The sequence below is a fragment of the Phyllobates terribilis genome, unplaced genomic scaffold (assembly GCF_046119375.1).
Source record: "Phyllobates terribilis strain yellow unplaced genomic scaffold, ASM4611937v1 Scaffold_11__3_contigs__length_659146591, whole genome shotgun sequence".
NCBI classification, from domain to species: Eukaryota; Metazoa; Chordata; class Amphibia; order Anura; family Dendrobatidae; genus Phyllobates; species Phyllobates terribilis.
The window spans coordinates 602,395,125-602,419,337 of record NW_027362771.1 but is presented as its reverse complement, the minus strand read 5'-3'; the positions used below and the strand labels follow the sequence as shown (position 1 = coordinate 602,419,337).

At 40.4% G+C, this 24,213-nt stretch overlaps 7 non-coding genes across 7 annotated transcripts; all 7 read left to right on the top strand.

Moving 5' to 3' along the window:
* Positions 1-7: 7 nt before the first annotated feature.
* Positions 8-79, top strand: TRNAW-CCA (transfer RNA tryptophan (anticodon CCA)). The gene has a single exon. It is a non-coding gene; the product is annotated as a tRNA-Trp (tRNA).
* A 430-nt stretch (positions 80-509) lies between these two features.
* On the top strand, positions 510-581 carry TRNAW-CCA (transfer RNA tryptophan (anticodon CCA)). Its single transcript has one exon. It is a non-coding gene; the product is annotated as a tRNA-Trp (tRNA).
* Positions 582-3,990: 3,409 nt separating this feature from the next.
* On the top strand, positions 3,991-4,062 carry TRNAW-CCA (transfer RNA tryptophan (anticodon CCA)). Its single transcript has one exon. It is a non-coding gene; the product is annotated as a tRNA-Trp (tRNA).
* Positions 4,063-4,989: 927 nt separating this feature from the next.
* On the top strand, positions 4,990-5,061 carry TRNAW-CCA (transfer RNA tryptophan (anticodon CCA)). The gene has a single exon. It is a non-coding gene; the product is annotated as a tRNA-Trp (tRNA).
* A 2,912-nt stretch (positions 5,062-7,973) lies between these two features.
* TRNAW-CCA (transfer RNA tryptophan (anticodon CCA)) lies at positions 7,974-8,045 on the top strand. Its single transcript has one exon. It is a non-coding gene; the product is annotated as a tRNA-Trp (tRNA).
* A 2,407-nt stretch (positions 8,046-10,452) lies between these two features.
* On the top strand, positions 10,453-10,524 carry TRNAW-CCA (transfer RNA tryptophan (anticodon CCA)). Its single transcript has one exon. It is a non-coding gene; the product is annotated as a tRNA-Trp (tRNA).
* A 430-nt stretch (positions 10,525-10,954) lies between these two features.
* Positions 10,955-11,026, top strand: TRNAW-CCA (transfer RNA tryptophan (anticodon CCA)). Its single transcript has one exon. It is a non-coding gene; the product is annotated as a tRNA-Trp (tRNA).
* Positions 11,027-24,213: the final 13,187 nt, after the last annotated feature.

Here is a 24,213-nt window from a genome sequence, read left to right as displayed (position 1 = left end):
TTCATATGATCTTGTGGTGCAACGGTAGCGCGTCTGACTCCAGATCAGAAGTTTGCGTGTTCAAATCACGCCAGGGTCAAGCAACTATTTCATTACTTAACCCATGTCTGGATTAAAATTGAAACTGTGTTGCTATCTGTCAGCGCAGTGTCTAAAAAAGTGTCTTTTAGTTGATTGTTATAGATTAATATCTTATAAACAATTCTTTGATGAGAAGAATCATCGGGAAATGTCGTCAAAACATTGAATATTTAATGCACTTCGGGATCTCTTTTCACTTTGATCATAGCATTGTCATCTTTGAAACCATAAGAAAAAAGGGTTCATTAATAGATTCTAAATTTTAAACTGGAAATCCCTGCATTCCCAATATCAAGATGTTCATTCGTCCTTGTTTATGTCTTTTTCAGTCTGTAAGTAAAAGTAGCAAATTTCGAGAAGGTGTGCCACGATTTCTTCATGCAATTTTTAAGTGAGTTATATTATGGGCGGAAAGTTTCTGTTCATATGACCTCGTGGTGCATTGGTAGCACGTCTGACTCCAGATCAGAAGGTTGCGTGTTCAAATCACGCCAGGGTCAAGCAACTTTTTCATTACTTAACCCATGTCTGGATTAAAATTGAAACTGTGTTGCTATCTGTCAGTGCAGTGTCTAAAAAAGTGTCTTTTAGTTGAATGTTATAGATTAATATCTTATAAACAATACTTTCATGAGAAAAATCATCGGGGAACAAAATCAAAACATTGAATATTTAAGGCACGTCGGGATCTTCTTTCACTTTGATCACAGCATTGTCATCTTTGAATCCATAAGAAAAAAGGGTTCATAACTAGATTCTAAATTTTAAACAGGAAAACCCTGCATTCCCAATGTCAAGATGTTCATTCGTCCTTGTTTATGTCATTTTCAGTCTGTGAGCAAAAGTAGCAAATTTCGAGAAGGTTTGCGCGATTTCTTCATACACGTTTGATGTGAATTATGGGTGGAAAGATTCTTTTCATATGATCTTGTGGTGCAACGGTAGCGCGTCTGACTCCAGATCAGAAGATTGTGTGTTCAAATCATATCGGGGTCAGAAAAGTTTTTCATAACTTAACCCATGTCTGGATTAAAATTGTAACTGTGTTGCTATCTGTCAGCGCAGTGTCTAAAAAAGGGTCTTTTAGTTGATTGTTATAGATTAATATCTTATAAACAATTCTTTGATGAGAAGAATCATCGGGAAATGTCGTCAAAACATTGAATATTTAATGCACTTCGGGATCTCTTATCACTTTGATCATAGCATTGTCATCTTTGAAACCATAAGAAAAAAGTGTTCATTACTAGATTCTAAATTTTAAACTGGAAATCCCTGCATTCCCAATATCAAGATGTTCATTCGTCCTTGTTTATGTCTTTTTCAGTCTGTAAGTAAAAGTAGCAAATTTCGAGAAGGTGTGCCACGATTTCATGCACTTTTTAAGTGAGTTATATTATGGGTGGAAAGTTTCTTATCATATAACCTCATGGCGCAATGGTAGCGCGTCTGACTCCAGATCAGAAGGTTGCGTGTTCAAATCACGTCAGGGTCCAAAAACTTTTTCATAACTTAACCCATGTCTGGATTAAAACTAAAGCTGTGTTGCTATCTGTCAGCACAGTGTCTGAAAAAGTGTCTTTTAGCTGAATGTTATAGATTAATATCTTATAAACAATTCTTTGATGAGAAAAATCATCGGGGAACAAAATCAAAACATTGAATATTTAAGGCACGTCGGGATCTCCTTTCACTTTGATCATAGCATTGTCATCTTTGAATCCATAAGAAAAAAGGGTTCTTAACTAGATTCTAAATTTTAAACAGGAAAACAATGCATTCCCAATATCAAGATGTTCATTCGTCCTTGTTTATGTCATTTTCAGTTTGTAAGCAAGAGTAGCAAATTTCGAGGTTTGCGCGATTTCTTCATACACTTTTCATGTGAATTATGGGCGGAAAGTTTCTTTTCGTATGATCTTGTGGTGCAACGGTAGCGCATCTGACTCCATAACAGAAGTTTGCATGTTCAAATCACGCCAAGGTCAAGCAACTTTTTCATTACTTAACCCACGTCTGTATTAAAATTGAAACTGTGTTGCTATCTGTCAGCGCAGTGTCTAAAAAAGTGTCTTTTAGTTGAATGTTATAGATTAATATCTCATAAACAATTATTTGATGAGAAAAATAATCAGGAAGCAAAATCAAAACATTGAATATTTAAGGCAAGTCGGGATCTGCTTTCACTTTGATCATAGCATTGTCATCTTTGAATCCATAAGAAAAAAGGGTTCATTAATAGATTCTAAATTTTAAACTGGAAATCCCTGCATTCCCAATATCAAGATGTTCATTCGTCCTTGCTTATGTCTTTTTCAGTCTGTAAGTAAAAGTAGCAAATTTCGAGAAGGTGTGCCACGATTTCTTCATGCAATTTTTAAGTGAGTTATATTATTGGCGGAAAGTTTCTTTTCATATGACATCGTGGCGCAATGGTAGCGCGTCTGACTCCAGATCAGAAAGTTGCGTGTTCAAATCACGTCTGGGTCAAAAAGCTTATTCATAACTTAACCCATGTCTGGATTAAAATTGAAGCTGTGTTGCTATCTGTCAGCACAGAGTCTGTAAAGTGTCTTTTAGTTGAATGTTATAAATTAATATTTTATAAACAATTATTTGATGAGAGAAATCATAGGGAAGCGAAATCAAAATATTGAATTTTTAAGGCACGTTGGGATCTCTTTTCACTTTGATCATAGCATTGTCATCTTTGAATCCATAAGAAAAAAGGGTTCTTTACTAGACTCTAAATTTTAAACTGGAAAACCCTCCATTCCCAATACCAAGATATTCATTCGTCCTTGTTTATGTCTTTTTCAGTCTGTTAGTAAAAGTAGAAAATTTCGAGGTGTGACACGATTTCTTCATGCACTTTTTAAGTGAATTATGGGTGGAAAGTTTCTTTCCGTATGATCTTGTGGTGCAACAGTGACGCATCTGACTCCAGATCAGAAGGTTGTGTGTTCAAATCACGCCAGGGTCAAGCAACTTTTTCATTACTTAACGCATGTCTGGATTAAAATTGAAACTGTGTTGCTATCTGTCAGCGCAGTGTCTAAAAAAGTGTCTCTTAGTTGAATGTTATAGATTAATATCTTATAAACAATTCTTTCATGAGAAAAATCATCGGGGAACAAAATCAAAACATTGAATATTTAAGGCACGTCGGGATCTCCTTTCACTTTGATCATAGCATTGTCATCTTTGAATCCATAAGAAAAAAGGGTTCATAACTAGATTCTAAATTTTAAACAGGAAAACCCTGCATTCCCAATATCAAGATGTTCATTCGTCCTTGTTTATGTCATTTTCAGTCTGTGAGCAAAAGTAGCAAATTTCGAGAAGGTTTGTGCGATTTCTTCATACACTTTTCATGTGAATTATGGGCGGAAAGTTTCTTTTCATATTATCTTGTGGTGCAACGGTAGCGCGTCTGACTCCAGATCAGAAGTTTGCGTGTTCAAATCACGCCAGGGTCAAGCAACTTTTTCATTACTTAACCCATGTCTGGATTAAAATTGAAACTGTGTTGCTATCTGTCAGCACAGTGTCAAAAAAAGTGTCTTTTAGTTGATTGTTATAGATTAATATCTTATAAACAATTCTTTGATGAGAAGAATCATCGGGAAATGTCGTCAAAACATTGAATATTTAATGCACTTCGGGATCTCTTTTCACTTTGATCATAGCATTGTCATCTTTGAAACCATAAGAAAAAAAGGTTCATTAATAGATTCTAAATTTTAAACTGGAAATCGCTGCATTCCCAATATCAAGATGTTCATTCGTCCTTGTTTATGTCTTTTTCAGTCTGTAAGTAAAAGTAGCAAATTTCGAGAAGGTGTGCCACGATTTCTTCATGCAATTTTTAAGTGAGTTATATTATGGGCGGAAAGTTTCTTTTCATATGACCTTGTGGCGCATTGGTAGCGCGTCTGACTCCAGATCAGAAGGTTGCGTGTTCAAATCACGCCAGGGTCAAGCACCTTTTTTCATTACTTAACCCATGTCTGGATTAAAATTGAAACTGTGTTGCTATCTGTCAGCGCAGTGTCTAAAAAAGTGTCTTTTAGTTGAATGTTATAGATTAATATCTTATAAACAATTCTTTCATGAGAAAAATCATCGGGGAACAAAATCAAAACATTGAATATTTAAGGCACGTCGGGATCTCCTTTCACTTTGATCATAGCATTGTCATCTTTGAATCCATAAGAAAAAAGTGTTCATAACTAGATTCTAAATTTTAAACAGGAAAACCCTGCATTCCCAATATCAAGATGTTCATTCGTCCTTGTTTATGTCATTTTCAGTCTGTGAGCAAAAGTAGCAAATTTCGAGAAGGTTTGTGCGATTTCTTCATACACTTTTCATGTGAATTATGGGAGGAAAGTTTCTTTTCATATGATGTTGTAGTGCAACGGTAGCGCCTCTGACTCCAGATCAGAAGTTTGCGTGTTCAAATCACGCCAGGGTCAAGCAACTTTTTCATTACTTAACTCATGTCTGGATTAAAATTGAAACTGTGTTGCTATCTGTCAGCGCAGTGTCTAAAAAAGTGTCTTTTCGTTGATTGTTATAGATAAATATCTTTTAAACAATTCTTTGATGAGAAGAATCATCGGGAAATGTCGTCAAAACATTGAATATTTAATGCACTTTGGGATCTCTTTTCACTTTGATCATAGCATTGTCATCTTTGAAACCATAAGAAAAAAGGGTTTATTAATAGATTCTAAATTTTAAACTGGAAATCCCTGCATTCCCAATATCAAGATGTTCATTCGTCCTTGTTTATGTCTTTTTCAGTCTGTAAGTAAAAGTAGCAAATTTCGAGAAGATGTGCCACGATTTCTTCATGCAATTTTTAAGTGAGTTATATTATGGGCGGAAAGTTTCTTTTCATATGACCTCGTGGTGCATTGGTAGCGCGTCTGACTCCAGATCAGAAGGTTGCGTGTTCAAATCACGTCTGGGTCGAAAAGCTTATTCATAACTTAACCCATGTCTGGATTAAAATTGAAGCTGTGTTGCTATCTGTCAGCACAGTGTCTGAAAAGCATCTTTTAGTTGAATGTTATAAATTAATATTTTATAAACAATTATTTGATGAGAAAAATCATAGGGAAGCGAAATCAAAACATTGAATTTTTAAGGCACGTTGGGATCTCTTTTCACTTTGATCATAGCATTGTCATCTTTGAATCCATAAGAAAAAAGGGTTCTTTACTAGACTCTAAATTTTAAACTGAAAAACCCTCCATTCCCAATACCAAGATATTCATTCGTCCTTGTTTATGTCTTTTTCAGTCTGTTAGTAAAAGTAGAAAATTTCGAGGTGTGCCACGATTTCTTCATGCACTTTTTAAGTGAATTATGGGTGGAAAGTTTCTTTCCGTATGATATTGTGGTGCAACAGTGACACATCTGACTCCCGATCAGAAGGTTGCGTGTTCAAATCACGCCAGGGTCAAGCAACATTTTCATTACTTAACCCATGTCTGGATTCAAATTGAAACTGTGTTGCTATCTGTCAGCGCAGTGTCTAAAAAAGTGTCTCTTAGTTGAATGTTATAGATTAATATCTTATAAACAATTCTTTCATGAGAAAAATCATCGTGAAACGAAATCAAAACATGGAATATTTAATGCATTTCGGGATCTCTTTTCACTTTGATCATAGCATTGTCATCTTTGAAACCATAAGAAAAAGGGTTTATTAATAGATTCTAAATTTTAAACTGGAAATCCCTGCATTCCCAATATCAAGATATTCATTCATCCTTGTTTATGTCTTTTTCAGTCTGTAAGTAAAAGTAGCAAATTTCGAGAAAGTGTGCCACGATTTCTTCATGCAATTTTTAAGTGAGTTATATTATGGGCGGAAAGTTTCTTTTCATATGAACTCGTGGAGCAACTGTAGCGCGTCTGACTCCAGATCAGAAGGTTGCGTGTTCATATTATGTCGAGATCAAAATACTTTTTCATAACTTAACCCATGTCTGGATTAAAATTGAAGCTGTGTTGCTATCTGTCAGCACAGTGTCTGAAAAAGTGTCTTTTAGTTGAATGTTATAGATTAATATCTCATAAACAATTATTTGATGAGAAAAATAACAGGAAGCAAAATCAAAACATTGAATATTTAAGGCAAGTCGGGATCTGCTTTCACTTTGATCATAGCATTGTCATCTTTGAATCCATAAGAAAAAAGGGTTCTTTACTAGACTCTAAATTTTAAACTGGAAAACCCTCCATTCCCAATACCAAGATATTAATTCGTCCTTGTTTATGTCTTTTTCAGTCTGTAAGTAAAAGTAGCAAATTTCGAGAAGGTGTGCACGATTTCTTCATGCACTTTTTAAGTGAATTATGGGCGGAAAGCTTCTTTTCATATGATCTTGTGGTGCAACGGTAACGCGTCTGACTCCAGATCAGAAGGTTGCGTGTTCAAATCACGTCGGTGTCAAAAAAATTTTTCATAACTTAACCCATGTCTGGATTAAAACTAAAGCTGTGTTGCTATCTGTCAGCACAGTGTCTAAAAAAGTGTCTTTTAGTTGAATTTTATAGATTAATATCTTACAAACAATTCTTTGATGAGAAAAATCATCGTGGAACAAAATCAAAACATTGAATATTTAAGGCACGTCGCGATCTCCTTTCCCTTTGATCATAGCATTGTCATCTTTGAATCCATAAGAAAAAAAGGGTTCTTAACTAGATTCTAAATTTTAAACAGGAAAACCCTGCATTCCCAATATCAAGATGTTCATTCGCCTTGTTTATGTCATTTTCAGTCTGTGAGCAAAAGTAGCAAATTTCGAGAAGGTTTGCGTGATTTCTTCATACACTTTTCATGTGAATTATGGGCGGAAAGTTTCTTTTCGTATGATCTTGTGGTGCAACGGTAGCGCATCTGACTTCACATCAGAAGTTTGCGTGTTCAAATCACACCAGGGTCAAGCAACTTTTTCATTACTTAACCCATGTCTGGATTAAAATTGAAACTGTGTTGCTATATGTCAGCGCAGTGTCTAAAAAAGTGTCTTTTAGTTGAATGTTATAGATTAATATCTTAAAAACAATTCTTTGATGAGAAAAATCATCGTGGAACAAAATCAAAACATTGAATATTTAAGGCACGTCGCGACCTCCTTTCCCTTTTATCATAGCATTGTCATCTTTGAATCCATAAGAAAAAAAGGGTTCTTAACTAGATTCTAAATTTTAAACAGGAAAACCCTGCATTCCCAATATCAAGATGTTCATTCGTCCTTGTTTATGTCATTTTCAGTCTGTGAGCAAAAGTAGCAAATTTCGAGAAGGTTTGCGCGATTTCTTCATATACTTTTCATGTGAATTATGGGCGGAAAGTTTCTTTTCGTATTATCTTGTGGTGCAACGGTAGCGCATCTGACTTCACATCAGAAGTTTGCGTGTTCAAATCACACCAGGGTCAAGCAACTTTTTCATTACTTAACCCATGTCTGGATTAAAATTGAAACTGTGTTGCTATATGTCAGCGCAGTGTCTAAAAAAGTGTCTTTTAGTTGAATGTTATAGATTAATATCTTAAAAACAATTCTTTGATGAGAAAAATCATCGGGAAACGAAATCAAAACATTGAATATTTAATGCACTTCGGGATTTCTTTTCACTTTGATCATAGCATTGTTATCTTTCAAACCATAGGAAAAAAGTGTTCATTACTAGATTCCAAATTTTAAACTGGAAATCCCTGCATTCCCAATATCAAGATGTTCATTCGTCCTTGTTTATGTCTTTTTCAGTCTGTAAGTAAAAGTAGCAAATTTCGAGAAGGTGTGCCACAATTTCTTCATGCACTTTTTAAGTGAGTTATATTATGGGCTGAAAGTTTCTTTTCATATGACCTCGTGGTGCAACGTTAGCACATCTGACTCCAGATCAGAAGGTTGCGTGTTCAAATCATGTCGGGGTCAAAAAACTTTTTCATAACTTAACCTATGTCTGGATTAAAACTAAAGCTGTGTTGCTATCTGTCAGCACAGTGTCTAAAAAAGTGTCTTTTAGTTGAATGTTATAGATTAATATCTTACAAACAATTCCTTGATGACAAAAATCATCGGGGAACAAAATCAAAACATTGAATATTTAAGGCATGTCGGGATCTCCTTTCACTTTGATCATAGCATTGTCATCTTTGAATCCATAAGAAAAAAGGGTTCTTAACTAGATTCAAAATTTTAAACAGGAAAACCCTGCATTACCAATATCAAGATGTTCATTCGTCCTTGTTTATGTCATTTTCAGTCTGTGAGCAAAAGTAGCAAATTTCGAGAAGGTTTGCGCGATTTCTTCATACACTTTTCATGTGAATTATGGGCGGAAAGCTTTTTTTCGTATGATCTTGTGGTGCAACGGTAGCTCGTCTGACTTCACATCAGAAGTTTGCGTGTTCAAATCACACCAGGGTCAAGCAACTTTTTCATTACTTAACCCATGTCTGGATTAAAATTGAAACTGTGTTGCTATATGTCAGCGCAGTGTCTAAAAAAGTGTCTTTTAGTTGAATGTTATAGATTAATATCTTATAAACAATTCTTTCATGAGAAAAATCATCGTGATACGAAATCAAAACTTTGAATATTTAATGCATTTCGGGATCTCTTTTCATTTTGATCATAGCATTGTCATCTTTGAAACCATAAGAAAAAAGGGTTCATTAATAGATTCTAAATTTTAAACTGGAAATCCCTGCATTTCCAATATCAAGATGTTCATTCGTCCTTGTTTATGTCTTTTTCAGTCTGTAAGTAAAAGTAGCAAATTTCGAGAAGGTGTGCCACGATTTCTTCATGCAATTTGTAAGTGAGTTAAATTATGGGCGGAATGTTTCTTTGTATATGACATTGTGGCGCAACGGTAGCGCGTCTGACTCCAGATCAGACGGTTGCGTGTTCAAATCACATTGGGGTCAAAAAGCTTATTCCTAACTTAACCCATGTCTGGATTAAAATTGAAGCTGTGCTGCTATGTGTCTGAAAAAGTGTCTTTTAGTTGAATGTTATAAATTAATATCTAATAAACAAATATTTGATGAGAAAAATCATAGGGAAGTTAAATCAAAACATTGAATATTTAAGGCACGTTGGGTTCTCTTTTCACTTTGATCATAGCATTGTCATCTTTGAATCCAAAAGAAAAAAGGGTTCTTTACTAGACTCTAAATTTTAAACTGGAAAACCTTCCATTCCCAATACCAAGATATTCATTCGTCCTTGTTTATGTCTTTTTCAGTCTGTTAGTAAAAGTAGCAAATTTCGAGGTGTGCCACGATTTCTTCATGCACTTTTTAAGTGAATTATGGGCGGAAAGTTTCTTTCCGTATGATCTTGTGGTGCAACAGTGACACGTCTGACTCCATATCAGAAAGTTACGTGTTCAAATCACTCCAGGGTCAAGCAACTTTTTCATTACTTAACCCATGTCTAGATTAAAATTGAAACTGTGTTGCTATCTGTCAGCGCAGTGTCTAAAAAAGTGTCTTTTAGTTGAATGTTATAGATTAATATCTTATAAACAATTCTTTCATGAGAAAAATCATCGTGAAACGAAATCAAAACATTGAATATTTAATGCATTTCGGGATCTCTTTTCACTTTGATCATAGCATTGTCATCTTTGAAACCATAAGAAGAAAGGGTTTATTAATAGATTCTAAATTTTAAACTGGAAATCCCTGCATTCCCAATATCAAGATGTTCATTCATCCTTGTTTATGTCTTTTTCAGTCTGTAAGTAAAAGTAGCAAATTTTGAGAAAGTGTGCCACGATTTCTTCATGCAATTTTTACGTGAGTTATATTATGGGCGGAAAGTTTCTTTTCATATGACCTCGTGGAGCAACGGTAGAGCTTCTGACTGCAGAACAGAAGGTTGCGTGTTCAAATCATGTCGAGATCAAAATACTTTTTCATAACTTAACCCATGTCTGGATTAAAATTGAAGCTGTGTTGCTATCTGTCAGCACAGTGTCTGAAAAAGTGTCTTTTAGTTGAATGTTATAGATTATTATCTCATAAACAATTATTTGATGAGAAAAATAATCAGGAAGCAAAATCAAAACATTGAATATTTAAGGCACGTCGGGATCTGCTTTCACTTTGATCATAGCATTGTCATCTTTGAATCAATAAGAAAAAAGGGTTTTTTACTAGACTCTAAATTTTAAACTGGAAAACCCTACATTCCCACTACCAAGATATTCATTCGTCCTTGTTTATGTCTTTTTCAGTCTGTAAGTAAAAGTAGCAAATTTGGAGAAGGTGTGCACGATTTCTTCATGCACTTTTTAAGTGAATTATGGGCGGAAAGTTTTTTGTCATATGACCTTGTGGCGCAACGGTAGCGCGTCTGACTCCAGTTCAGAAGGTTGCGTGTTCAAATCACGCCAGGGTCAAGCAACTTTTTCATTACTTAACCCATGTCTGGATTAAAATTGAAACTGTGTTGCTATATGTCAGCGTAGTGTCTAAAAAAGTGTCTTTTAGTTGAATGTTATAGATTAATATCTTATAAACAATTCTTTGATGAGAAAAATCATCATGAAACGAAATCAAAACATTGAATATTTAATGTACTTCGGGATTTCTTTTCACTTTGATCATAGCATTGTTATCTTTCAAACCATAAGAAAAAAGTGTTCATTACTAGATTCTAAATTTTAAACTGGAAATCCCTGCATTCCCAATATCAAGATGTTCATTCGTCCTTGTTTATGTCTTTTTCAGTCTGTAAGTAAAAGTAGCAAATTTCGAGAAGGTGTGCCAGGATTTCTTCATGCACTTTTTAAGTGAGTTATATTATGGGCGGAAAGTTTCTTTTCATATGACCTCGTGGCGCAACGGTAGCGTGTCTGACTCCAAATCAGAAGGTTGCGTGTTCAAATCATGTCGGGGTCAAAAAACTTTTTCATAACTTAACCCATGTCTGGATTAAAACTAAAGCTGTGTTGCTATCTGTCAGCACAGTGTCTAAAAAAGTGTCTTTTAGTTGAATGTTATAGATTAATATCTTACAAACAATTCTTTGATGAGAAAAATCATCGGGGAACAAAATCAAAACATTGAATATTTAAGGCACGTCGGGACCTCCTTTCACTTTGATCATAGCATTGTCATCTTTGAATCCATAAGAAAAAATGGTTCTTAACTAGATTCTAAATTTTAAACAGGAAAACCCTGCATTACCAATATCAAGATGTTCATTCGACCTTGTTTATGTCATTTTCAGTCTGTGAGCAAAAGTAGCAAATTTCGAGAAGGTTTGCGCGATTTCTTCATACACTTTTCATGTGAATTATGGGCGGAAAGTTTCTTTCCGTATGATCTTGTGGTGCAACAGTGACACGTCTGACTCCTGATCAGAAGGTTGCGTGCTGAAATCACGCCAGGGTCAAGCAACTTTTTCATTACTTAATCCATGTCTGGATTAAAATTGAAACTGTGTTGCTATCTGTCAGCGCAGTGTCTAAAAAAGTGTCTTTTAGTTGAATATTATATATTAATATCTTATAAACAATTCTTTCATGAGAAAAATCATCGTTAAACAAAATCAAAACATTGAATATTTAATGCATTTCGGGATCTCTTTTCACTTTGATCATAGCATTGTCATCTTTGAAACCATAAGAAAAAAATTTTCATTACTAGATTCTAAATTTTAAACTGGAAATCCCTGCATTTCCAATATCAAGATGTTCATTCATACTTGTTTATGTCTTTTTCAGTCTGTAAGTAAAAGTAGCAAATTTCGAGAAAGTGTGCCACGATTTCTTCATGCAATTTTTAAGTGAGTTATATTATGGGCGGAAAGTTTCTTTACATGTGAACTTGTGGTGCAACAGTAGCGCGTCTGACTCCAGATCAGAATGTTGCCCGTTCAAATCACGGCGGGGTCAAAATACTTTTTCATAACTGAACCCATGTCTGGATTAAAACTAAAGCTGTGTTGCTATCTGTCAGCACAGTGTCTAAAAAAGTGTCTTTTAGTTGAATTTTATAGATTAATATCTTACAAACAATTCTTTGATGAGAAAAATCATCGTGGAACAAAATCAAAACATTGAATATTTAAGGCACGTCGCGATCTCCTTTCCCTTTGATCATAGCATTGTCATCTTTGAATCCATAAGAAAAAAAGGGTTCTTGACTAGATTCTAAATTTTAAACAGGAAAACCCTGCATTCCCAATATCAAGATGTTCATTCGTCCTTGTTTATGTCATTTTTAGTGTTGAGCCACCCCCGTAGTGTTCGAGTTCGGTTCGGTTCGTCGAACACCCGTGTGTTCGCCGAACTGTTCGTCGAACACCTTCGAACACCGTTAAAACCAATGGCAGGCAAACAAAAACACATAGAAACACATAGAAAACACCTTCAAAGGTGTCCAAAAGCTGACAAATTGCTCAGAAGACACAACTAACACATGGAAAAGTGACAAGTACATATAGTCATGCGAAAAGAAAAGAGGTGGAGGAGTAAAAGGAGGGGGAGACACAGATATAGGCATGTCATGCCCTTCTAAAATCCAAAAAGTGAGAAGCCGAGACGGCCAGTCCGCTCCTGCCCGTGCCACCTCCGTGTCGCCGGGTTTGTGCCAGAGCCGCGGTGAACCCTGACGGCCAGCCCCCCTCTCCCAATACTGGTGCCTGTCCGCTGGTGGGTCGAGAGAGCCCCCCTGTGGTGGAGGCAGCTCTAAGCTTTTTAATTTAAATTGTCCCTCTAATTTAAATGAATACACTTTAAATCCATTTACAAGGATCTATTGGAGGGCAAGTCTCATGCCAGTAGCCGCGTAATTCCAGCTCCAGTAGCGTCCACTAAAGCTGCTGCAGTTAAAAAGCTTTTATAAGGATCGAGCTCGGCTGTCCACCGCAAGGCATCCTAGTACCAGTCCCAGCCCCTATGCCTTGGGGTGCCTCCTGATGCTCTTCACTAAGTATCCCGTGGTCCCGAAGCATTTCCTTTGAAAAAATTAAGTGTCCAAACTACAGGTGGTGTAGCTTGCTTAACAGCCGGGATAATCCGCTGACTAGCAGACACTGCTACTAGGCACAAAGTATTTCCTGGGCTAGATGCAGTTAAAAATTTGTAAGTAGATACTCTCGTTGGATGCTGAGAAAGCATTCCATAGAGTCTCCTGGCACGCCATATATGATTCTCTTAAAAAGCTTGGGGTAGGGGTCTAGGGGACCCTTTTATAGCCAAAATCACGGCCCTGTATCACAATACGTCACCTAGGCTGAAGATACATGGAACTGTAGCACCGAGGGCTCGGTTGCTACAGACGTATTGCACCTCACCCAGAGGTGTGATATCTCACTCTCAGATAAGGATGGAGTGTGGATCAGGACCCGACACCTGCATGCATTACACCACATTGCCGTGGGGCAGGGCGACCAATATGCCCCTGAGATGGGCACGACAGTCCCTGGCCCTGGCTGGAGTGGGGGGAGGGAACACTGAGGAAGGGGAACCCTGCAGTGCAGGAGCAGGGAGGAAGCAGTTCCTGGGTGCATTGAGAAGGGAGTATAAAAGGTGGGCACCATCTTAGTTCAGCGCAGAGAAGTCTGAGCAGAAGTGGCAGGGAGCAGGGGCTCAGCATGAGCTCTGCTCCGGAGGCGGGCCTAGTAACAGAGGCCCAGGCCTGCAAGAGGGAGAAGGAAGGAAGAGGAGCGGAGAAGGCTCCAGGAACGAGGAATGAAGGGATCCCAGTGGTGCGGACGGGCGAGTCGCCACCGCACGCCCGAATCCACCTGCGTGGAGGGGTCAGGCCAAAGGGGGAGACCGGTCCCCGAACTAGTGGAGGCAGGAAATGACCCTCAGCTAGAAACCGGAGGCTCTGACATTTTATGTGGCGCAGCCCCTTGCTCCACCCGCTAGGAAGGCACCACATAGGGTCAGGGAAACTGGCGCCAAGTTTACCAAGAGGAGGCCCGAGGCAGCCAGACAGAAGTGTTGGTAAGAAAGGCCAGACAAAGGACACACAAAGGGGGTCCTGTGAAGCGCTCCAAAGTTATCTGGGCGTTGTCTGAGCCCCTCACCTGGTGAGCACAGTACGACGTGGGCAGCCGTTACCTGCAGACGTGGTCTGGATAATAAGAACTGTGAGTAAAGGCCCTGAACTGCATCACTGACTCCGTGTCGTTACTGCTGCTGCCCTGCACCATCACCCCCATCCTCCGCATACACTGCCCTGAGGCTATACTCCTCCCGTGGGGAGTTATGCTACGCTCTGCTGCACCCACAACACCAGCCTTAGCGGTCTGCCCTGTAGCGGCGGTTCACTCTGACCGCAATCCACGGGTGGCGTAATCAGACATTTAAACATCAAAACCACATAAATAGTTCCGCCACTGGTTTGACCGCCCTGAGCCACGGAACCGGATCGCCGCCACGAAGACTACAACCACCAGCATCCACCAAAAAGGGTCCGGCTCCGGGTGTCCCAAGGCCCAGGGGGTGCGTCAGAACATTTTCATCACCTTTCACAATCACCAATGGGACAAGGCAGGGATGTCCTCTGTCCCCTCTCTTATACATCCTAGTGACGGAGCACCTGCTCTCATCAATTCGCCATAACCCCAATATTAGGTGGATTGAGGTGGGAGGCACCGAGTACAAGTGCTCTCTATTTGCTGATGATGTCCTAGTATATATCACTCAATCACATATATCCATCCCTGCTGTTATGGCTGAAATAGATCACTTTGTTACATGGTAAAATTTTAAAATCAATGCAGCGAAGTCTGAGGCCCTCGATGTCTCCCTCCCTAAATCCATATAGGATTCCATCCAGTCCAACTTTCCCTTTGCCTGGCCCTCACAGGGTATCAAATACTTAGGAATTCCTATTCATAGAGACCTCTCCCATCTATGTTATCTTAATTTTGGGCCCTTTATTGAACAATTCCATACAGACCACGGTTGGCAAGTTAGAACTGTAAGATTCACTACGTGAACCACTGGTGTTTTGTGGAAAAGCACATGTACACCGCGTTCCAAATTATTATGCAAAAAGTGTTTAGGAGTGATAAGGGAAGAATTTGTCTGTTTGTCAGTTAAACTCATTGATTGTGATGTGTGTCAGGGCTCTTTATATCACTGTAAGCAATTGCAGACACCTGTGCTAATTAGTTTGGCAGGTGTGTCCAATGAAAGGCAAGACTACTTAAGAAGGCTCTCTCACATTATTCAGCAGCCTACATTTTCTGCCAAAATGGGAAAGAAAAACGATGTGTCGGCTGCTGAGAAGCAACAAATTGTGGAGTGTTTAGGTCAAGGCATGACTACAATCAACATTGTGCGATGATCAGGATGAAGTGTCTTGGCAATCAAGAAGTATTTAGCTGATTCACAGTACACACGTGTGCGTGCTGATAAGGGCAAATTGAGGACTCTTTCCTACAGGCAATTACGTCAGGTTGAAACAGCAGCGGCAAAAAAGCCTTGTCATAGCAGCAGACAAGTTTTTGAAGCTGCTTGTGCCTCCAACGTCCCCCGAACAACAAGATGCAGGGTCCTTCAGAGGTTTGCAGCTGTGCATATGCCATCCTGTCGACCTCCTCTATCCACTTCACACAAGCAGAAACGGCTCCAGTGGGCCAAACATTACATGAAGACTGATTTCAAAACTGTTTTGTTCACGGATGAGTGCCGTGCAGCGCTCGATGGTCCAGATGAATGGAGTGGAGGATGGCTGGTTGATGGACACCCCACGCAAACACGGCTACAGCGCCAACAAGGAGGAGGTGGAGTAATGTTTTGGGCTGGAATCATGGGGAGAGAGATTGTCGGCCCCTTTAGGATCACTGAAGGCGCTAAAGATGAACTCCATAATGTATGTGGATTTTCTCAAACAGCACTTCCTGCCATGGTTCAAGAAGAAGAACCGTGTATTTCACAGCAAGATCATTTTTCTGCATGATAATGCACCATCTCATGCTGCACATAAAACATCTGCATCTCTGGCTGATATGTGCATAAAAGGGGACAAACTTATGGTGTGACCCCCATGCTCCCCTGACCTCTACCCCATTCAGAACCTTTGGAGCATCATTAAAAGGAGTGTCTATGATGGCGGGAGGCAGTTCACATCTAAGCAACAGCTCTGGGAGGGTATTCTGTCCTCATGCAAAACAATTGAAGCAGAAACCATCCAAAACCTGACAAATTCAATGGACGAGAGAGTTCAGAAGCTCCTTTCGAACAAGGGGTCCTATGTGAAAATGTAACATCACCTAGAATAAAGTTTTGAGTTGAAAACTGTTTGATTTCAGTTTCTAACAACCTGCTAATGCTTATAATTTCAAAAATGACCATTTTTTTGGTCTTTATTAAAATGAAAAGGTTGATCGAAAAGTTTGGGGGATCTAAGAGTGTGGCAACCCAGTAGTCATGATTACTTCGAATTCTGACAATATGAGGGTCATGCTGCAGGTAGTGCAGCAAGAAGGCACTTATATGTCTTGCGCATCTCGGAGCCCCAAAATTATTTTCCGGGCTAGATGCAGCTAAAAATTATTTTTAATTTTAAATCTGGTGAAGCTTATTATAGATGGCCTAATAGGATCAGTGCTGCACACTGCTACAAAGCCCAAATTATTTTCCAGTCAAGATACAGATAAACATGATTAGTAATTTGAAAGCTTAAAACGGTTGGTAGGGTGATTTTAACCAATCATCAAGCTTTTACTCTCCCCAGGATGACACAGGGGTAGAAAAGTCGTTTCGGATCCATGATTTGTTCATCTTTATGAACGTGAGTCTGTCTACATTATCAGTGGAGAGCCGCGTGCGCTTATCTGTCAGCACACCACCAGCAGCGCTGAACACACGTTCAGACAGAACGCTGGCTGCGGGGCATGACAAGATCTCCAAGGCGTAAGTGGCTAGCTCCGGCCATTTATCCAGATTGGAAGCCCAAAAAGAGCAAGGGTCCAGTGACACAGTCGTGGCTTCAATGTTTACTTGGAGATACTCCTGTACCATCGTCTCTAGGCGTTGACTATGTGTCAGACTTCTTGTCTCCTGTGGCCTTGCAAAGGATGGGCTAAAAAAGTGGTGAAATGATTCCGCAAAATTGATGTTACCAGCAGATACTGTGGTTCTGTTACGGTTTGAGTGCTGAACACTTGACGGTCCCACGGTTGGCAAGTTGGAACTGTGAGATTCACTACGTGCACCACTGGTATTTTGTGGAAAAGCACATGTAAGATTCTGCAACAGTATCTGCTGATACTCCTGCATGCGTGCATCCCTTTCTATGGCAGGAATAATTTCTGCAAATTTACTTTTGTACCGGGGATCTAACAGTGTGGCAACCCAGTAGTCAGGATTATTTCTAATTCTCACAATTCGAGGGTCATGTTGCAGGTAGTGCAGCAAGAAGGCACTCATGTGTGTTGCGCATCCAGGAGCACCAAGTCCCTGTTGTGTTGGTGGCGAGGTAGCAATCATGCTTCCTTCCTCTGTCCTCTCCCCCCAACCTCGCACAACAGAAATGTGATCAAGGTCTCCCTCATCTGATGAGTCTTCCATCAGTTCGTCCTCCACTTCTTCCTGGGCTCCTGCACCTTCCTCAATAGTTTGGCTGCTACCATGCGCCCTGGTAAAATCATCTCCCCCACCCTCACATGCCTGCCGCCTTGGTGCTGCCGACCGTCTGGACCTTGCAGATGTTAGCCCTTCCGCATACAACTCCTCCTCCTCTACTTCCTCCACCTCCTCTTGTGCCACCACCTGACTCCGAATTCTGTTTAAAATGTGCTCCAGCATGTAAATCACCGGAATAGTCATGCTGAAAATGGCATCGTTAGCACTCAACATCTTCGTCGCCATTTCAAAACTGTGCAGAAGGGTGCATAGGTCCCTGGTCTGAGACCACTCCTCCAGCGTGATTTGCCCCACCTCTGAATCTCGTTGGCCCAGGCTATACGTCAGAACGTATTGCACCAGGACTTGTCGGTGCTGCCACAGTCGCTGCAACATGTGCAGAGTTGAATTCCACCGGGTAGGCACATCGCATTTTAGCCGGTGAAGTGGCAGGCCCAACGACTTCTGTAGAGATGTAAGTCGCTGAGCTGCGGGATGCGAACGGCGGAAGTGAGCACACAGCGACCGTGCCCTTTGCAGAAGGCCATCTAGTCTGGGATAGTGGGCTAAAAATTGCTGGACAACCAGGTTCAACACGTGAGCCATACAAGGCACGTGTGTGACATTGCCCCGGCGAAGGGCCGCACCCAGGTTTGCAGCATTGTCGCACACGGCCTTCCCTGGTTTCAGGTCCAGTGGAGACAACCATTCATGAAATTGGTTCTCCAGAGCTGACCACAACTCCTCAGCTGTGTGACTCACATTTCCCAGACATTTCAATGTAAAAACCGCCTGATGACGTTGAGCCCTACTGCCAGCATAGTAAGGAGGTGTGCAGGATCCCTTCTGAGCAGTTAGAAAGCTTGTGGCATGACCAGACAGGCTTTGGGTGCAGGTGGAAGACCGAGAGGAGGTTGAGGAGGCAGAAGCAGTGGAGGAAAAAAGACATAAAGAGGATTGACGCACAACTCGTGGGGACGGCAAGACTTGGACAGCAGCCCCTTGTCCTGCTGTCACCATAGTTACCCAGTGCCCAGTCAGCGACATGTAACGCCCCTGTCCATGCCTACTCGTCCAAGTGTCTGTGGTGAAATGCACCCTGTCACACACAGAGTTTCTCAAAGAAGCGGTGATGTTGTGTGCGACATGCTGGTGGAGCGCAGGCACACCTTTCTTTGAGAAGTAGTGCCGACTGGGCATCTGGTACTGGGGCACTGCGACGGACATAAGGTCTCGAAAATCCTCTGTGTCCACCAGGCGGAAAGGCAGCATTTCTGTAGCCAAGAGCTTGCAGATGGTGAAATTCAACCTCTTAGCTTTCTCATGGCTAGGAGGAAATGGTCTTTTACTTGTCCACATCTGAGGGACCGAGGGCTGGCTATTGTGCTTAGACGGGGTTGATAAGGGTGTCCCCGGCAAACTGCCGGTCTGTGAGGAAGATGCAGGCGGACATGTTAGGTTGCCTTGATCCAAAGGTGGTGCTATCGATGTCGGACAGCGCTCAACACCAGCTGGTGTTACCACCTCCAAAGAAAATGATGACCTGCCAATCACGCTGGCTGTTGCGGGTAAAGAGGTGGCAGGTCTGCGCCCCAAAACAGGTGTGACTGCTGTCCCCCCAGTCACAGAGGATGAAGAGGCCGCGGATGCACAAGATATGGCAGACGGTGGTTGGCCCGGCCGGCTAGACCGCATTGTAGCACACTGAGCTTCCCACTGCAACTTATGCTTCATGTCCATGTGCCGGTTCATGCATGAAGTACTCAAACTATGTATTTTTTGGCCTCTACTTAGCTTTTGCTGACAAATGTTACAGATAACACGAGTTGGGTCATCTTTATCGATCTGAAAAAATGCCCAGGCTATGCAAGGCTTAGCACCCATGCGACCTGAAGAGCCACCATGACTTGTGGTGAGAGGCAGAGTTGTGTTTGAGGATGCAGTTGTTGACGTGCTTCCAGTACTACGTCTCTGTCCAGGAAGGCGCAACCTGACCTCGTCGTCACTAGCATCTTCCTCCACCTCCTCTGCTGACCTCATCTCTTGGCTGACTGTGGGTTGACAGTAAGTGGGATCTCCGACCTCATCATCATCACCCTGTGCGTTATCACACCCGTCGTCCTCAGAGCCAACCTGTTCCTGCCCTGACAAAAAACTAAAGTTGTCGCTCCAATCAGGTATTTGAGTCTTATCATCGTCTTCCTCATTGTCTCCACCAACAGGAGTTACAGTTTGGGAATGAGGGTCTACATTATGGTCAGAACCTTCTGCGTCTGGTCCTGGATCCGACTCATAAAGATTCTGGGCATCAGTGCAGATCATTTCCTCGTCTGGATTCACAGAAGCGCTGGAGTCGACCTCTGATTCCCAGGCTATAGTATGAGTAAACAGCTCTGCAGACTCAACCATCTGTTCTACTCAGACGGGCAGCTGGAGATTTGGGAGCTGTGAGGAAGCAAGTGCGATTTGGGTGACACCTTTGAGGACTGGAGTATTTGTGATGTTAAAGTTGATGTGGAGGAGAGCCCACTTAAAGGAGCACTTGATATCCGTTGAAGCACCTGCTGTTTTTGTGCCTCATCTGGAATTTGTAGCGATTGGCGTGGCCGTAAGAAAGGGATCTTATCACATTGTCCGCTAAAAGAAGTAGACATTTTAGTTTGGCTGGAAGATGGTCTTTCTTCTGCACCTACCCCACGGACACAACCTTTTTTCCCCTTCCCAACACGCCTATTCCCCTTTCCACCAGCAGCAGGCCTTTTTCCACTCATTTTGGTGGTTAACTAATTCACAACTCTGGAGTTGTTTGCACAAAAAAACAATGGATGGTAACCGAGCAGAGCTGAGTGGCCAAACTGTGGTATTAGGCCAAAACTATTGGCTGGGTTAGATGCAGAAAAAAAATATTTTTAATTTGCAACCTGATGGAGGTCAGTATAGATGGACTAATAGACCAAGTCCCACACACCGCTAGAAGCCCAAATATTTTTTCAGAGCTAGATGCAGAAATTTTTTTTATTCAATTTGCAACCTGATGGAGGTCAGTATAGATGGACTAATAGACCAAGTCCCACACACTGCTAGAAGCCCAAATATTTTTTCAGAGCTAGATGCAGAAAATTTTTTTATTCAATTTGCAACCTGATGGAGGTCAGTATAGATGGACTAATAGACCAAGTCCCACACACCGCTAGAAGCCCAAATATTTTTTCAGAGCTAGATGCAGAATTTTTTTTTATTCAATTTGCAACCTGATGGAGGTCAGTATAGATGGACTAATAGACCAAGTCCCACACACTGCTAGAAGCCCAAATATTTTTTCAGAGCTAGATGCAGAAAAAAATTATTTTTAATTTGCAACCTGATGGAGGTCAGTATAGATGGACTAATAGACCAAGTCCCACACACCGCTAGAAGCCCAAATATTTTTTCAGAGCTAGATGCAGAAATTTTTTTTATTCAATTTGCAACCTGATGGAGGTCAGTATAGATGGACTAATAGACAAAGTCCCACACACTGCTAGAAGCCCAAATATTTTTTCAGAGCTAGATGCAGAAAAAAAATATTTTTAATTTGCAACCTGATGGAGGTCAGTATAGATGGACTAATAGACCAAGTCCCACACACCGCTAGAAGCCCAAATATTTTTTCAGAGCTAGATGCAGAAAATTTTTTTATTCAATTTGCAACCTGATGGAGGTCAGTATAGATGGACTAATAGACCAAGTCCCACACACTGCTAGAAGCCCAAATATTTTTTCAGAGCTAGATGCAGAAAAAAATTATTTTTAATTTGCAACCTGATGGAGGTCAGTATAGATGGACTAATAGAACAAGTCCCACACGCTGCTAGAAGCCCAAATATTTTTTCAGAGATAAATGAAGTAAAAAATTATTTTTAATTTGCAACCTGATGGAGGTCAGTATAGATGGACTAATAGACCAAGTCCCACACACTGCTAGAAGCCCAAATATTTTTTCAGAGCTAGATGCAGAAAAAAATTATTTTTAATTTGCAACCTGATGGAGGTCAGTATAGATGGACTAATAGAACAAGTCCCACACGCTGCTAGAAGCCCAAATATTTTTTCAGAGATAAATGAAGAAAAAAATTATTTTTAATTTGCAACCTGATGGAGGTCAGTATAGATGGACTAATAGACCAAGTCCCACACACTGCTAGAAGCCCAAATATTTTTTCAGAGCTAGATGCAGAAAAAAATTATTTTTAATTTGCAACCTGATGGAGGTCAGTATAGATGGACTAATAGACCAAGTCCCACACACCGCTAGAAGCCCAAATATTTTTTCAGAGCTAGATGCAGAAAAAAATTATATTCAATTTGCAACCTGCTGGAGATCAGTATAGAAGGACTAATAGAACAAGTCCCACACACTGCAAGAAGCCCAAATATTTTTTCAGAGCTAAATGAAGAAAAAAATTATTTTTAATTTGCAACCTGATGGAGGTCAGTATAGATGGACTAATAGACCAAGTCCCACACACTGCTAGAAGCCCAAATATTTTTTCAGAGCTAGATGCAGAAAAAAATTATATTCAGTTTGCAACCTGATGGAGGTCAGTATAGATGGACTAATAGAATGATGCTATGCCCAAAAGATTTTACTTCACTAGGTGCAGTAAAAAAATTGGTATTCTATACACAGGTGGTATATCTTGCAACACAGATAGGCTACTCCACTGACTAACACACTCTGCAATAGGCCAAAAAGAATTAGCTTTGCTAGATTCAGCCAAATGCTGTGAAAAAAACTTGCACAGCACTGGCACAGACCTGCCTGGCAAAAACTGATAGGAACTGATGTAACCTAGTCCTGAAAAGGACTCCAATTACAATTAGTCTTTACTCCCACAATCTATCTATTTAAGAGCACAGACCTGCCTGATAAAAGTCGTAGGAAATGCTGTAACCTAGTCCTTAAAAGGACTGCAATCACAACTATTCCCTACTCCCAAGCTATCTGTATATTTGTGCGAAAATTGGCTTGAAATTAACAAGGTATAGCGCACACAGCAACAGCGGTGCCGTCTAACACGCAGCTGCAGCAGTGAGAAAATGGTGGCGACGGGGAAAATGGCTTGGTCTTATAGGGCAAGGACATGTGACATACACTGCCAATGACACATGCCTTTGCTTGTGTGAAAAAAAGCACTTCGCTCCGTGTGTGCGCTGCTGATAGGCTGACAGATTGCACCTCCCCACTGCAAATGCGGGAAAGAGAAAAAAAAATGGAGATCTTCATTGTTCCTGCAGAGATGCATCCCCTGCCCCTCCCCCCACCCCGCTGTACACTCAAACTGCGTATTAATATTAATTTTCATCATTACTGAGAAAAAATCCAGTTATGACTTTGGTGCACGAACAGTTATCGAACATAACCTCGAACAGCCGAATTTTTCTCAAATTGTTCGTGTTCGCCGATCGGCTCGAACACCGCCCAAAACAGCTCGAATTTGAGATTGGCGAACAGTTTGAGTAGAACAACGCTCATCTCTAGTCATTTTCAGTTTGTGCGCAAAAGTATCAAATTTCGAGAAGGTTTGCACGATTTCTTCATACACTTTTCATGTGAATTATGGGCGGAAAGTTTATTTTCATATGATCTTGTGGTGCAACGGTAGCGCGTCTGACTCCATATCACAAGTTTGCGTGTTCAAATCACACCGGGGTCAAGTAACTTTTTCATTACTTAACCCATGTCTGGATTAAAATTGAAACTGTGTTGCTATCTGTCAGCGCAGTGTCTGAAAAAGTGTCTTTTAGTTGAATATTATAGATTAATATCTTATAAACAATTCTTTCATGAGAAAAATCATCGTGAAACGAAATCAAAACATTGAATATTTAATGCATTTCGGGATCTCTTTTCACTTTGAACATAGCATTGTCATCTTTGAAACCATAAGAAAAAAGGGTTCATTAATAGATTCTAAATTTTAAACTGGAAATCCCTGCATTTCCAATATCAAGATGTTCATTCGTCCTTGTTTATGTCTTTTTCAGTCTGTAAGTAAAAGTAGCAAATTTCGAGAAGGTGTGCCACGATTTCTTCATGCAATTTTTAAGTGAGTTATATTATGGGCGGAAAGTTTCACTCCATATGACTAGAGATGAGCGTTGTTCTACTCGAACTGTTCGCCAATCTCAAATTCGAGCTGTTTTGGGCGGTGTTCGAGCCATTCGGCGAACACTAACAATTTGAGAAAAATTTGGCTGTTCGAGGTTATGTTCGATAACTGTTCGTGCACCAAAATCATAACTGGATTTTTTCTCAGTAATGATGAAAATTAATGTTAATACGCAGTTTGAGTGTACATCGGGGTGGGGGGAGGGGCAGGGGATGGATCTCTGCAGGAACAATGAAGATCTCTATTTTTTTTCTCTTTCCCGCATTTACAGTGGGGAGGTGCAATCTGTCAGCCTATCAGCAGCGCACACACGGAGCGAAGTGCTTTTTTTCACGCAAGCAAG